At 42.4% G+C, this 15231-nt stretch overlaps 1 long non-coding RNA gene across 2 annotated transcripts; it reads right to left on the bottom strand.

The window, feature by feature from the left end:
• Positions 1-8365: 8365 nt before the first annotated feature.
• On the bottom strand, positions 8366-15208 carry LOC139158505 (uncharacterized). 2 transcript variants are annotated; one of them, XR_011557702.1, is made up of 4 exons: positions 15137-15185; positions 13056-13143; positions 10097-10219; positions 8366-9504 (listed from the first exon to the last, which is right to left on the bottom strand). It is a non-coding gene; the product is annotated as an uncharacterized lncRNA (long non-coding RNA). The 2 variants fall into 2 exon arrangements; XR_011557701.1 differs by lacking the exon at positions 13056-13143 and having other exon boundaries at positions 15137-15208.
• Positions 15209-15231: the final 23 nt, after the last annotated feature.

Raw genomic sequence — 15231 nt, 5'->3', positions numbered from 1 at the left:
CTTGCTTCCTTCTTTCCTTCCTCCCTTCTTTCTTTCCATTCATTCATTCATTCTTTCTTTCCTTTTCTTTCTTTCTCTTTTTTCTTGCTTCTTTCTTTCTTTCTTTCTTTCTTTCGTTTTCTTTCTTTCTCTTTTTTCTTGCTTCTTTCTTTCTTTCTCTTTCCTTTTCTTTCTTTCTCTTTTTTTCTTGCTTCCTTCTTTCCTTCCTCCCTTCTTTCTTTCCATTCATTCATTCATTCATTCATTCTTTCCTTTTCTTTCTTTCTCTTTTTTTCTTGCTTCTTTCTTTCTTTCTTTCCTTTTCTTTCTTTCTCTTTTTTTCTTGCTTCCTTCCTTCTTTCCTTCCTTCCTTCTTTCTTTCCATTCATTCATTCATTCATTCATTCATTTTGCAGTCCTGCCTTTTCATAATTTCTCCTGGCACTCTAACACGTGTAAAATTCTACTCTTTGACATATTATTAACCCCAAATACATTTCTAATATGCCTAGCACCTCTTCACTTCAGTTTAATCCCAAATCTTGTTATCACTTTTTCTCTTATTAATATATTCTCAGCCAGAAGCTCCTTGTACAACCTCCTTTACATAATTCCAACATCCCAAGACACTTTCTGTTAAATCAGAGGCTGGAGGCTGAGGAAGAGGGTAACAGCTCTTTATTTAGCAATCAGGAACATTAAAAAGTGACCAGCTCGCAGGCAGGTAGTGACTCAAAGGAAAAGCGGCCAAAGCCGCACCTTTTATACTTTGTTACCAGCGCTGGGGATTTGTGACAATGTTTCAGGCTTCGCGCCGAGGCTTCCTATTGGTTGCACCCGGAGGTTCCTTATTGGTCACGCCTCGGCTTCCCACTGGTTGCGCTTGCGGGCCTCTCATTGGTCGCGCCTGCTCCAATCAGCGATCACATTTATTTTAACAACTTGCAAACATAACACTTTCCATCTTTCTTTTTTGCCATGTTCTTTGCAGCCCTCTGGGGAAAAAAAATTGGCTGTGGCTGCCCTGCTTTCCTGCACGACTTTCCTACCTCACTTATCAGCTGCTGCTCTGCAATGGAATGATTCAGAAACCTCTGGGGTGTTAAAGGTGCGAGCCCTCTTTAAAAGGCTAGACTTCCTCCTACCTGAAACAGACTAGCCCTGAGGACTATATGGGGCAGGGAGGGAATGCGCACACCAGCGTAAACTGGCTGGAAAGTGCCAGACATATCTTACTGTCTGGGGTCCTCTGAAAGGGCCATTGACATAACACTCCAAAAGCATACCAGAGACCCAGTTTGGTTTAGTGGTGAAGGGACCAGTCTAGAACCCAGGAAACCATGAGTTCTAGTCCTGCCTTAGGCATGAAGCCACTTGGTAAACTTTAGGCCAGTTGCTCTCTGTCAACCCTAGGAAGAAGGCAAGGGCAAAGTACTTCTGAAACCTTGGCAAGAAAATTGCAGAGACTTGCCCAGACTCTTGCCAGGAATCAACAATGGTTTGAACACACATGCATGCATGCCAGATTGATTGTTTCCCCAGTGAAACTGAAAACAACTTGTTGGCTCCTGAATGGGGAAAACACGCCTTTAACTTTGTGGGCAAGGCAATGTCATGAGAATTCAGCAGATAAAAGAAGCTTCCAGGTAACCTGCATACTGTAGTTGAGTGGAAGAGGAGAAAACAATGCTTAGATTGTTTGGTATATTTATTTGGATGTTGGGTGTCAAAGGGCAGCTTATAAGTCCTCTGTAAAAGCCAGAAGGAAAAGGGGGGACATGATTGAAACATTTAAATATGTTAAAGGGTTAAATAAGGTCCAGGAGGGAAGTGTTTTTAATAGGAAAGTGAACACAAGAACAAGGGGACACAATCTGAAGTTAGTTGGGGGAAAGATCAAAAGCAACGTGAGAAAATATTATTTTACTGAAAGAGTAGTAGATCCTTGGAACAAACTTCCAGCAGACGTGGTTGGTAAATCCCCAGTAACTGAATTTAAACATGACTGGGATAAACATATATCCATCCTAAGATAAAATACAAGAAATAGTATAAGGGCAGACTGGATGGACCATGAGGTCTTTTTCTGCCGCCAGTCTTCTATGTTTCTAAGCCCTCACTTGACAATCTAGTCTTTAAATGTCATTAAGTGAAATTCAACTTTCATAACTTTTAAATTCAACTCTAAATTGATGAGGCTTCTAGCCTAGGAGACTGAGAAACTAATTTACCACAATGTGTTTACCACAATTATTTGTGCATTTGTTTCAATTCTACTCCTGGATCGATTATCTCCATTTCATAGCATTCTCTCCCGTTAAATTTAGTCCTGAATAACTTTTTTGTTTTTCATTATGTGGTATTGTTGAAAATGATCAAGCCAGGACATAGAAAAATCACTTGGCAATCCCACTCCACTTGTAGCGTCTGATTATTATCTATCGGATCTCTATGTGCCTATGGAAGATAGGAACCCAGATGGCAGCTTCCCCAGAAGTCTGCCAAAATGTCAGAGGATGAAAAAACACCCCTGTTCGTTTCTAGAACCATAAAACTTACTAACATTGAACAGAAATTTTATCTGTAGCAAGTAGAAAATCAAAAGCCTACACATGGGAAATGGGACAGATTGGACTCAGGAGGCTAAATGACTCCCTCCAACTTTATGCTGCTAGGGAGGTGGCAGAGGGAATATTTGGGTGATAAAAAAATTGGGTTCAACTAAGATCAGCCTCCACAGAGGTCCAGCTTCCCCGGTCTTTGTGCTGAGATCTTTTCTATAAGGATTCAATTCCTTCTTTGTCAATCTGGCATCTCCCTCCAACACTTTTTTAGTGATTAAGAAGACATTTTGATGCACTGCTCTGAGGATTACTGATGAAGCAAAATACATTCTCCATGCCTACAGTTTATGTAGAAAAATGAACTTTCAGTTTGGCCATTGTCCTGTTTTTTGCACTCCAGAGCCCTCAGAAAAGCTTCTTGAAGCCTCGTGGTACAAAAAACAGCCCAATGGGGAAACTAGATGTCCATTTTCCAAACTTCCAGTTTGCTTGTTGGGCCTTTTTTTGCACTCTAATTTTTTTGGGGGTGGGTGGGCGGAAAAGTATAGTGTCTGAGCCCTTCGGGACTGGGCGGCACAGAAATAATAAATAAATAAATGAATGAATGAATGAATGAATGAATGAACGAACGAACGAACGAACGAACGAACGAACGAACAAACAAACAAACAAACAAACAAATAAAAAACCCACCCTGTTTTGCCTCAGAGAATTTCAAAATAAAATACTGTACTGTGTGTCTATAACAGTGAGCTCATAATAGGGCAACTCTATCAATATCAAAATGCCACTTAAATAGTTGAGCTAGTTTCAAACTAGATTTTGATTTTCTTTCTCTCTTCCTTACTCCCATTCTTTTTCTTTCTCTTTTCCTTCCTCTCTTTTTTCTATCTGTTTCTCTCTCTTCCTCTCTCTCTCCTTCCCTCTCACTCTTTCCCTCTCGGCTTCTGGGCAGGTTTGGAAAACTCTGAGCTGATGATGATTTTTAAGTGAGCGATTGCTCACTGCTCAGCTTAGAGGGAACTATGACTCCAAGGCTTTAGGGAAGTTTCCATGAAGCCTCCGGAGGGTGAAATGGATTTCCCCAAGGCTGAAAATCAGCTGGCTAGCGCAGGCATGTGTGCTGGAGTTGTCCTAGGGCAATACCTCACGTGTCCTCTGATATGTCTCCATGTGCCACCTGTGGCATGTGTGCCACAGGTTTGCCTTCATGGCCCTAAGCCCTCAGATGCTGCTTTGGTTCCATTGCCAGCTGACCCTCCCCATGAATTGGGCTGCCTATCAAACTGGAATGGTAACATTGTGTGACGGAATGCTTGGGTAACAATTTTGAGAGAAAAGGAAGAGATGCTGCCCAGGAAATAATCAGTCAAGAGGGTCAGGACCAGTGTTCCCTCTAATTTTTTTCCGGTGTGGGCGGAAAACTATAGTGTCTGAGCAGCAGTCACTTCAGGACTGGGCGGCATATATATATATATATAAAAAATGTTTTAGCTGAAATATATATATATATATATATATATTTCCCTTCTATTTTATTGAAATTAATAATAAAACAAAACCAAAATCTATTACTATTAAAACTAAAACAACCAGCAAAAACAAAAACAAAACTATTAATAAATCTATGCTTTAAAATCCACTTAAATAGTTGAGCTAGTTTCAAACTAGATTTTGATTTTCTTTCTCTCTTTCTTGCTCCCATTCTTTTCTATCTGTTTCTGTCTCTTTTCCTCTCTTCCTCCCTCCCTCTCTTTCCCCCTTCTCTTCTTTCTCTCTCCCTCCCCCCTCCATCCCTCTCACTCTTTCCCTCTTTCTCATCCTCCTTTCCTATTTCTCCATCCCTCCCTTTCCTTCTTTCTCTCTTCCTTCCTCTCTTTTTTCTCTCTGTCTTACTCTCTTCTTATTTTTCCTGCCCTGCAACACCACTCACTCGCACAAATATGTTTTTTGGGGCCAGAAGCACAGGGGCTTCCTGGGAAACTTTCCTTTTTCCCTGGGACCCGGAGAAGGCGGCCGTTGGATATGGGGTGAAAAGGCTCGGAGGCAAGAGCCCCGCCATCACCCCGAGCAATTCGCGTAACGAAGTAGACTGCTGAGGTACCGGGCAGTACCCATGGGAAGGTTGGGGGAATTGCGACAGGGCGGCGGCTGGGCTTGGGCGGTGGGGGAACCGCGGTAGGCTGGTGGCTGGTTCTGGGTGGCGGCGGGCGGGCCGCGGCAAGCCGGGGAAGCCGCGGCGCCGCGGGAAGCCGCAGCAGGCTGGCAGCCGGGTCTCGGCAGCGGCGGGCGGGCCGCGGCAAGCCAGGAAAGCCGCGGTAGGCCGGCGGCCTGGCCCAGGGCCCCCGGTCATCACCCCCCACCCTCGTTCCCACCCCCACCCCATGGATGCTTAGAAGGCTTGGCAGCAGACCGCGCCGCCAGACCCAGGGACCCCCAACGGTTTTCTTACCTTACCGGGCCAGCAGCTAAACAACCATTTGGCTGCCGGGGGGGTGGTGTACGCGGAGAACGTCTGGGATTTAAGGGGCGGGGAAGAAAGCGGGCCTATAATTGGCCCCTTTCTTTCCCGCCTTTACTTGAAGGAACTGTTGCTGCAAACTGTTGTTTACAGAGCAGCGGCAGTTCCTTTAATTTCAAATTCCGACGCAGCGATCGGTCCTGTGCGCTGGAATTTGAAATTCCCGGGCTGGGGGTTAAAAACCTCTGCGCTATAGCGCGCTGTGCAGCTTAGAGGGAACTATGGTCAGGACAGGAGCCCACAGTTGTTTAATGGTTAGAGAAAGAAAACTAAAAAAGGAACTGCCCTAATGGAGCAAACAGTTAAAATGGAAGGCGGGAAATTTGTTCTTTCAAACATGCAATATTCTATTAATGTAACTGTACGATTATGTCAATTTAGCTCATCTGGTCATGTTTCCTGTCCGATTTTACCCAGGATAACTGGCACATTGTCATTCAACCAATATGTCCCCTCCCTCTGCAGGAGATTGTAGGATAAAGCCAGAAGGCTGCAAAATTGCCCCTTTGCTCAATATCAAAGCCATAATGCAAAGGTGGTGATGGGACCCTTTGCTGACCAAGCCTAAGAGTCCTATCATCCCCATTGCATTATGGTTTTGATATTGAGCAAAGGAAGAATGCTGGCTGGAAGAGCTCCCTTCTGCTAGGAGAGAAGAGCATTTAATTTTGTTGAGTTCTGAGATCCGTGTTTGAAATGCAGTGGCTTCTTCACCCAATCCTGGTGCTTTTGTCAGCTTCACCAGGACAGGCCGCTTCCTTAGCACTGCCAGAGGCTGCTTCCTTTCCTTGTCCTGAGTGTGACAATTGCGCCATCTGCTGGAAACTTTTCTTTAGTGAAGAATTAGTTACAGAAATATTTCATGCCGATATAGGCCTTACCAGCCACCTGTGGACACATTTGTGGACAACCCACATCCTGTTAGATGTCAAGGTCCTCTTTGAACACGATGGACGAACATCATCAGTTATGGGAAATATCAGCACAACCTTCCAATGTAAGAAATCATGATTTAAAAAAATCTTAAACCCTGAAATTTCCTAATTTAGGGATTCTTTCCCCCTCCCCATGTTTTCCACTTTCTTTCTCAAACTGAATGACGGTAGACCACGGTACCGTAGTTATGCTAGACCAGTGAGTCCTCCAGAGTATGTTTAGTGACCGTTCCAAGTTACAGCAGCACTGAAAAAAGTGACTTGTGATCACAGTCAGCCTCCTTCAGGTCCCATCAACTTAGCAATGCAGGTTGGCGGACCACAGGGGAGGGTCTTCTCTGTTGCTCTCCTGGCTCTATGGGATCAACCCCTCCCCCCCCCCCGAGATCTTTACCACCCCCACTCTGCTGACTTTTCGTAAAGCCACGAAGACCTGGTTATGCCGGCAGCCCTGCGGGTCCTGATATTAACAACGTCCCTGGTCATATGAATGTGTGAAGGATTGGTGTGTATGAATGTTGCTGTGTCTATTTTATATAAGTCTTATTAGGGTTTTAGAGTTTAGATAGTATTTTTTTTTTACTTCTTTTTACTGTTTTGTAATTTTTTTTATTGTTGTCTTCGGGATTGGGTGGCATAGAAGTCTAAACAAACAAACAAACAAACAAATAAATAATTTTTTCGCACTTATGACCACTGCAGCATCCTCATGGTCATGTAATTTACATTTGGGTGCTGGCCAACTGCTTCATATTTATAATGTTTGCAGTGTCCCTTTTGTGACCATCTGGCAAACAATGAGGAATAAAGGTTCTTTTAACAACTGTGTTGTTAAAGAGCTGCAATGATTCACTTAAAGGAATGGAGTGGAGTGGAATAGAATTCTTTATTGGCAAAGTGTGATTGGACGCACAAGGAATTTGTCACATATGCTCTAATGTGATATCCTCTATAAATGTGGCCAGAAAGGTTGTAAAATGAGGCAAAAACTCATTTAACAAAATTTTCACTTAGCAAACATTAATTCTGGATTCACTTGTGGTGGTTAAGACCTGTTAATTCTTCTTTTCAAATATCTCCAAGAACATGTTAGTGGGATTTAATGCATTGGTTGCCGATCAATTTCCGGTCACAATTCAAAGTGTTGGTTATGACCTATAAAGCCCTTCATGGCATCGGATCAGAATATCTCCAGGACCGCCTTCTGCCGCACGAATCCCAGCAACCGATTAGGTCCCACAGAGTGGGCTTCTCCGGGTCCCATCGACTAAACAATGTCGTCTGGCGGGTCCCAGGGGAAGAGCCTTCTCTGTGGAAGCCCCGACTCTCTGGAACCAGCTCCCCCCAGAGATTAGAACTGCCCCCACCCTCCTTGCCTTCCTTAAACTCCTTAAACTCACCTCTGCCATCAGGCATGGGGGACTTGAGGCATTCCCCCTCCCTCCCCCCAGGCCTATATAATTTATGTATGGTGTATCTGTGTGTATGTCTGGTTTAATAATGGGGCTTTTAATGTTTTTTAAATTTATTAGATTTGTTAAGAATTGTCTTATTGTATGCTGTGAGCCGCCCCGAGTCTACGGAGAGGGGCAGTATACAAATCTAATAAATAATAATAATAATAACAAAAGATAGTAGCATTAGTGGGCAAGAGAGACTCAATCTAATCTACCTTGTTACATTGTCTTGAAGAGATGAGAAAGAAGCATTTGAGAAAAGCTCCTTGATAATTAAAACAAAGCTCTACAATTTTACAATATTGTGAAGGTACTTATTTGAGAGATTACCTAGTCACCTTTATTGTCTGAAGAAGCATAAACTTAGAACAAGTTTGAATATGTAATTTTATTTTTGTCCACAATTACTATTGCTTGTGTATACCACCATTACACCTCCCACCACAACTGCCAAAAAGAAGTAATTCACCTGAAATGGCAAATTTACAAGAACTGAAGGTATGGGCTATATAGTAGCTTATTATACTTTTCTTTACCAAATCACTCATCGCTAGGATATTCAGAACAAAAAGAAGATATCCCCTTTAAAAGAAAACAAGTATGAAATGTCTCCCTCCTGCTTTTTCTTCACACATGGATGATACAATTCCAAATGAGTGTTGAATTTTTCAGTTATTGCAGGCTATTACTTACATATGCATATAAAACTAGATATACGGTTAAATAACATTTGATAATCTTCTAGAATGGTTTATTCTTCCAGAAAAATAAGGCACTCACTGACCAAAAACTTAAAATAACCTTTAAAGGAATTAAGTCTCTCTCTGAAAGCTGCCTTAAAGTCTGGATTATAGAACAGCTCAGCCTGCTGCTTTAGGAGAGATTCTAGGGGCCTTTGCCACTCCTATTGAGGGTATTCATTTCAGAGCTCCCCTCATTGTAACTACTGCCAGGGCTGCTTGGTGCTGGCAAACTCACTTTCTTAGCCTTTCAGCACATTTTATAGACGCTGCAGTTTTTCCTTTGGCCAAGGCAGGATGTTCATTCAGGGCTTGGTCTTTCTCTCTCGCACTCACACATGCATGACAGTTCATGTGCATGCTCTTTCGGCACCCAAGGGAAAAAAGGTTCACCATCACTGTCTCATGCTGTATAATGAATACTGCTGAGTTCTGATACTGAAGAGACAAGAGACTGGTGAAGTGACTTCAGCTCTTTATTTGGTTACAGGGAGTAACTTCCAACGGCAGTATACAAAAGGCAGGGGGTTTAAATAGGGAGCCAATTGGACCACGACACCTTCACAGCAAGGCAATTGGTTATCCCGCATGTGTTGGTTTTGACCTATAAAGGCCTTCATGGCATTGGACCAGAATATCTCCAGGACCGCCTTCTGCGCAACGAATCCCACAACGAATCCCACAACGAATCCCGCAACCGATTAGATCCCACAGAGTTGGCCTTCTCCGGGTCCCGTCGACTAAACAATGTCGTTTGGCGGGTCCCAGGGGAAGAGCCTTCTCTGTGGCGGCCCCGGCCCTCTGGAACCAGCTCCCCCCTGAGATTAGAACTACTCCCACCCTCCTTGCCTTTCGTAAACTCCTTAAAACCCACCTCTTCCATCAGGCTTGGGGGAACTGAGATAACTCCCCCAGGCCTATACTGTTTATGTTTGGTATGTTGTGCGCATGTTTTTAAATTATGGGTTTTTAGTTTTAATTATTAGATTTGTATTATATATTGTTTTCTATTACTGTTGTGAGCTGCCCCGAGTCTATGGAGAGGGGCGGCATACAAATTTAATACATGAATGAATGAATGAATGAATGTCCAGGGACTTCCAAAAACACTTGTTTCCCTTTTTTGCCCCAAAAGTTCACTACATCTCCATACCACAATCCTCTGTGGTCCACACTCACATCTTGGGACCCCTTTCAGAAGAAAATTCACAATGGAATACAAAGATGAGGCGCTTCTGAGGTGATGATGGAAGGCTTCCTCGGGAAAAATTCAAATAAGTCATCTTGTCTGTGAATATTCAAAGCCCCCTGTAAAAAGAAACAAAACATTGGTCTCTGCTATAAGCAGGCCACAGACCGTGTTAGGTAGGGATGGCTGGGGGTGCTACTTCAACATAACTGAGGGCCATCAGACCAGGAAGGCTGCTATTAAGACAACAGTCCTCAAGCATGTTACACATATGAGTTCATTTGCAGAACACAATTCACCCAGAATATGAATCCCTCTCCTTGATGTGGCCCCCATGATATTCATAGGGATAGCGGCAGTCAATAATGTAGAACTTCCCTATAAGGCTTTGAAATTATTTGTGGAGCAGTGCTGCCACCTGTACAAAGAGAAGAACAGCACCCACTCTGGTGTAATGTTCATCTTTTAGTTTTACTTAGATCACAGAGTTATTATGAAGGTAAATAATAAACGCTAGCCCAAGCATTTTGGCTGGAGAGTTCAATAAATATAGAGACTATGGTGATACTCTACAGCAGTGTTTCCCAACCTTGGCAAATTGAAGATATTTGGACTTCAACTCCAAGAATTCCCCAGCCAGCTTTCCCTGGTTTTTCTTTTTTAAATAAATACAACTGCCCACAAAAGTGTCTTTTAACTCATCCTTTTCACCTCTGTTTCTTCCTTTTCACTGGAACAGACCTCAAAAAAGCTACCCAAGGCTTCCGGGATTCCTGAAGCATCTGTTGGACTGCCAAGATATTTCATCTCGCAGTCTGGGAAATCCTCTGCTTTCTAGAAAGAAAAACCAATTACAGATGAAATTCAGCGGGTTTTCAAACATGCAAATATTTACTGTACAGGTAGTCCTTGACTTATGACCATTCATTTGAAGTTAAGACGGCACTTAAAAAATGACTGACATCTTTGCACTTATGACCTGCAGTTGCGTGATTGTGATCTGGGTGCTTGGAACTAGCTTGTATTGACAATGGTTGCAGCGTCCCAAGGAAATGATTATCATTTGTGACCTTCTCAGCCAGCATCCAAACAAGCAATCTGATTAATGACTGGGCATGGTCCCAGGATGGCTCTTTAGTAACTGTGGCACTTATGATGGAAGTTCTGGTCCTGTTTGTGGTTGTAAGTCAAGAAGCCCTGGTATCTAATGGAGATTTCCATTTAATGAGATCCAAAATGCTATACAGTATTCCCTCGATTTTCGCGGGTTCGAACTTCGCAAATAGCCTATACCACGGTTTTAAAAAAAATATTAATTAAAAAATACTTTGCGGTTTTTTTTCCTATACCACGGTTTTCCCCACCCAATGACGTCATACGTCATCGCCAAACTAATACTTTTTGCAAATAAATAACAAAAAAAATAATTATTGTTAATAAATAATTATGTTTATAAATATCAGGATCACTAAGTGTCTTATTCAATGGTGAGTACCAGTAATAATGGTGAGTAAATGGTTGTTAATGGAATGGGAAATGGTAATTTAGGGGTTTAAAGTGTTAAGGGAAGGCTTGTGATACTGTCCATAGCCAAAAATGGTGTATTTACTTCCGCATCTCTACTTCGCGGAAATTCGACTTTCGTGGGCGGTCGCGGAACGCATCCCCCGCGGAAATCGAGGGAACACTGTAGTTGTATTGTGGTCAAATCTTCCAAGCCAAAATATTGCAATTGGTCTTTTTGCCTTTATAATGAAAATAAAGCTAATATGGAAAGCTATAAAATTAGTAGGTAGAACTTACAGTTGATCCTGCAATTCTGTTAAGTTAGTTTTATCTGTAAATCACAAAGTTAGAAAATAAAAGCTTGAAAACCTAGGAATAATTATATTATTAAATAGTACATACGCTTGAGCTTAAGGAACCTAAATCAGAGTGAACTGATTAAGTTATTTTCTTTCATATCTGAAAATTAGTTACCTTGGTTCAACTAAAAAAGTCCAATCAATATGGAATATACCATACTTTTCCAGACAATAAGATGCACCAGTATATAAGAAGCACCAAGATTTCAAAGAGGTCGGTAAGAAAAAAAGTTCTAGTCCTCCCTGGCCAAATGAGCTCTCTGCAAGCCTCCCAAACCCCCTGTGTGCCCTGGCTTTTGCAAAAAAATGGGCCCATTTTTCACCCTTTTTTTGTAAAGCTGGGGTGGGCAGAGGGTTTGGGAGCCCTGCAGAGAGCTCGAGGGCTGGGAGAAGGCAAAAACACCCCAATTTTTACAAAAAATGTCCTGTATTCGGTGTATAAGATGCTCCATCCTCTTTTAGGAGGAAAAAGATGCATCTTATTATTATTATTATTATTATTATTATTATTATTATTATTAATTAGATTTGTATGCCACCCCTCTCCGCAGACTCTGAAAAATACAGTAGGCTTGCAAAATGCATTAAATTGTTTAAGATACTGCTAGAATCCCACGTAGGAAACCACATAGCTCTGTAAACCCAAGTTTATCATAAGAAATTACATACATAATATACTACACGTGCTTTATTATTGTTCTATTGTCTGGAACAATAAAGCAGTCTTTAAAAACTTACCTCCTTGTATCTAGATTCAATAATTGATTAGCACAAGAAGATATTCTGCCTATGCCTCCTTCTCCTTGCACTTTAGTTTCACTTTAGTGCACTTTAGTTTCACTTTCATTTTAGCAGATGGCTTGCCTTGCCGCCTCCGTCAGCTGAGAGTCAGAAAGCTGATAATGAGTTGCTTGGCTTAACAGGTTATGCTGTTTGCTGCAAGGAGGTAAGTTGCTGGGAAACAGAAGCCAAAGGCTGGAGATGGCTGGGTGGGTGGGGCTACATTTGGTGTATAAGATGCACCCAAATTTTCACTCTCTTTTGGGGGAGGGTGTGTGTAAAATGGTGCATTTTACACTCCAAAAAAATGGTAATACAGGGCTGTCAAATTGGTGGCCCACAGGCCAGATAATAATAATAATAATAATAATAATAATAATAATAATAATAATAATATCATCATCATCATCATAATTTATTAGATTTGTATGCCGCCCCTCTCTGAAGACTCGGAGCGGCTCAGATGCGTCAAGTGCAGGCCACACCAACCCCACCTCTGTGAAGGGGAAAAACATCACCATACATCATAAGATGTCAATGTGATGCCATGAGGTTTACACACGTGATATAATAGTTGAAATGATTTGTCTATGACAACAAAACCTGCTTTTAGATAGATGGTCCTCAAGTTACAACCACAATTTATGTTGCTAAGCGAAACATTTGTTAAGTGAATTTTGCCCCATTGTGTGACCTTTCTTATCACGGTTGTTAAGTGAATTACTGCAACTGCTAGCAACACAGTTGTTAAGTGAATCTGGCTTCCCCATAGACTTTATCAGAAGGTCACAAAACAGGATCACATCACTGCAACTGTCATAAATATGAATCACATTTTTATCTCAGGACAATCGGAAAGCTTGCAAGAATTGTAAGTGTGAAAAATGACTGTGTTATTTTTTTCAGTCCCATTGTGACTTTGAACAGTCACTAAATGAACTTGCAAGTTGAGGACGGCCTGCATGCTGATCAAACTGCTTACTAATAGCAGGACTAAAACTCTAGAGCAGGCAGCAATTAATTACCAATCTTCAGTGCTCCCGGGGACTGAAAGCAATTGCCTCTTCTCTGCTGCTGAGATTGGACAGGTCGAAGCAACATCTTGGTGTAGCCCTGCAAATTGTGAACAGGCAGGTGGACACACATATCTGCACATATATGGTTAAACAAAGGATCCGTGAAAAGTCACTCTCTCTGACCATCTAAATGCTCTTGGGTTTGCTTAACAGCCAAGATCATATACAGGATGAGTTATGAGTAGTTAGTTTAAATAATAAATTGTAGTTTTGATTGGTTAATTCTTTTTTGGTTTATTATGTTTTTTTAATGTTCTTATTACTAATTATTTGACTTGTTTATTGCATGTACTATTTATGTGTAAGTTGCTCAGAAATCCACTGGGATTGAGTGGCATAAAAGTCAAATAAATTAAATTAGTTTATAAACTTCCTCGTTATCCAACTACCAAAGTCAGTGTACTCATTTTCAAAGTTGGCATGCTATCTAAAACATAAAGTAAATAAAGTGACCCAAAATGCAGAGTCCTTCCTGGCCGGCCGAAACGTGGACTCCAGGAAGGATGTCTTTGTGATGTCAAAGCTCCACTCATGGAATTCCCTATTGGGATTCCCCACCTCCGTTTGAACCTCCCGATCGGCTGACAGCTTCGCGGCTCTTCTGCAAAGGGTACAGCCGGGCGACGGCGCTTCTCGACGGCCTCCCGAACCTGAACGCCGAACCCAAACTTTTGCTGAACTTCCAGGTTCAGCGTTCAGGAGAACGCCGAGAAGCCCCCCCCCCCCCGGTTGTTTCAAAAGGCGACAGCTGGGCAGTGGCGCTTCTCGGCAGCCTCCCAAACCCGAACTTTTGCCGAACTTCTGGGTTCAGCATTTGGGAGAACGCTGAGAAGCGCCCGGCTGTTTCAAAAGGTGACAGCTGGGCGGTGGCGCCCGGCGGAGCGCTGTTTTTGCAAAAAAAAATTTGCTTGCACGCATTAATTGATTTTACATTGTTTCCTATTTCGTCTTACGAACTTTTCACCTTACGAACCTCCTCCCGGAACCAATTAAGTTTGTAAGATGAGGTATCACTGTATATATATGTTTTCATAGATTTTTACGAGTACAGGTATGAAGGTCTTGACATATTCAGGTTTCTTCCCGTATAGGATTTAGAGATTTCTGGCGACGTTTCGACGAGGTCCCACTCGTCATCTTCAGGCTGGTGCTTCTGTCCTTGTTCTAGGGTGAACACACACACACATACATACATACATATAGTATATATGTGTGTCACATGTTTTTGCTGAATTTGAAAATTAAGGGAGACTAGGATGGATCTATTTCGGACTTATTTTGGCCTCATCAGCTAGCCAAATAATAACAACAACAACAACTACAACTACAACTACTACTACTATTACTATTACTATTATTATTATTATTAAAGAGCTCACAACCAGGTACCTAAAAACTGAAATATGCAGCAGCAAGCTCTTAGAGATTAGACTAGCAAGACAAGGAGGAATCCAGTAACAATCAGACTAAAAAGACAAATCCAGTTTATTTATTTTTTAAAATCTCGCCTCGTTATTTTTTTATAATGATGGCAACAAATATACCCAATATCGCTTTCGCCTATTTTCGTCCCACAACTCTGCGAGATTAAAAAAATTGGGCTGAGAAAGAATGGTTGGCTGCCTTTCTTAAAAGAGGCAAACCAGAGCTTTGAATTTTTCAGACGGAATCGGCCTCGATGGCTGGCTGGCTCACCAGCTAGAATACCCCGCCTCCAAAACAAACCATGGTTTGTTCCCTCGTCCGCAGGGGCACGAGAAAAAAAACCCCCACCTGCGGACAACCCGAGGAACCCTTCCCATTGGTTTGGATTTGGGATTTCCATCAGCCTCAATCCAGCAGAAGAGCCATTGCAAACAACGGCAAAAGACCGCGGTAGGTACAGCACCCCTTCTACCCCCCCTTCTTGTGAAATTCCCCCCTCCTTCTCAGCCTCCCCCCACCCACCCCCCAAAATAAGGCGAGCTGAAAATTCCACAGCCCTTCAGAAATTAAAATTTATCGCCGCTGCGCCGGCCAATCCCGATCACCTCTTTCTCTCGGCCGACCAACCCTCGAACGCTCGAGCGAGAAGAGCCTCTGTCTCGGAGTCAACAGGTTTTTCATTGGTAGATCGACGGTCTTA

This window comes from Erythrolamprus reginae, chromosome 2 (assembly GCF_031021105.1).
Source record: "Erythrolamprus reginae isolate rEryReg1 chromosome 2, rEryReg1.hap1, whole genome shotgun sequence".
In the NCBI taxonomy this organism is placed as follows: Eukaryota; Metazoa; Chordata; class Lepidosauria; order Squamata; family Dipsadidae; genus Erythrolamprus; species Erythrolamprus reginae.
Note: the sequence above shows the minus strand (reverse complement) of the source record. Positions and strands in the feature narration are given on the sequence as shown.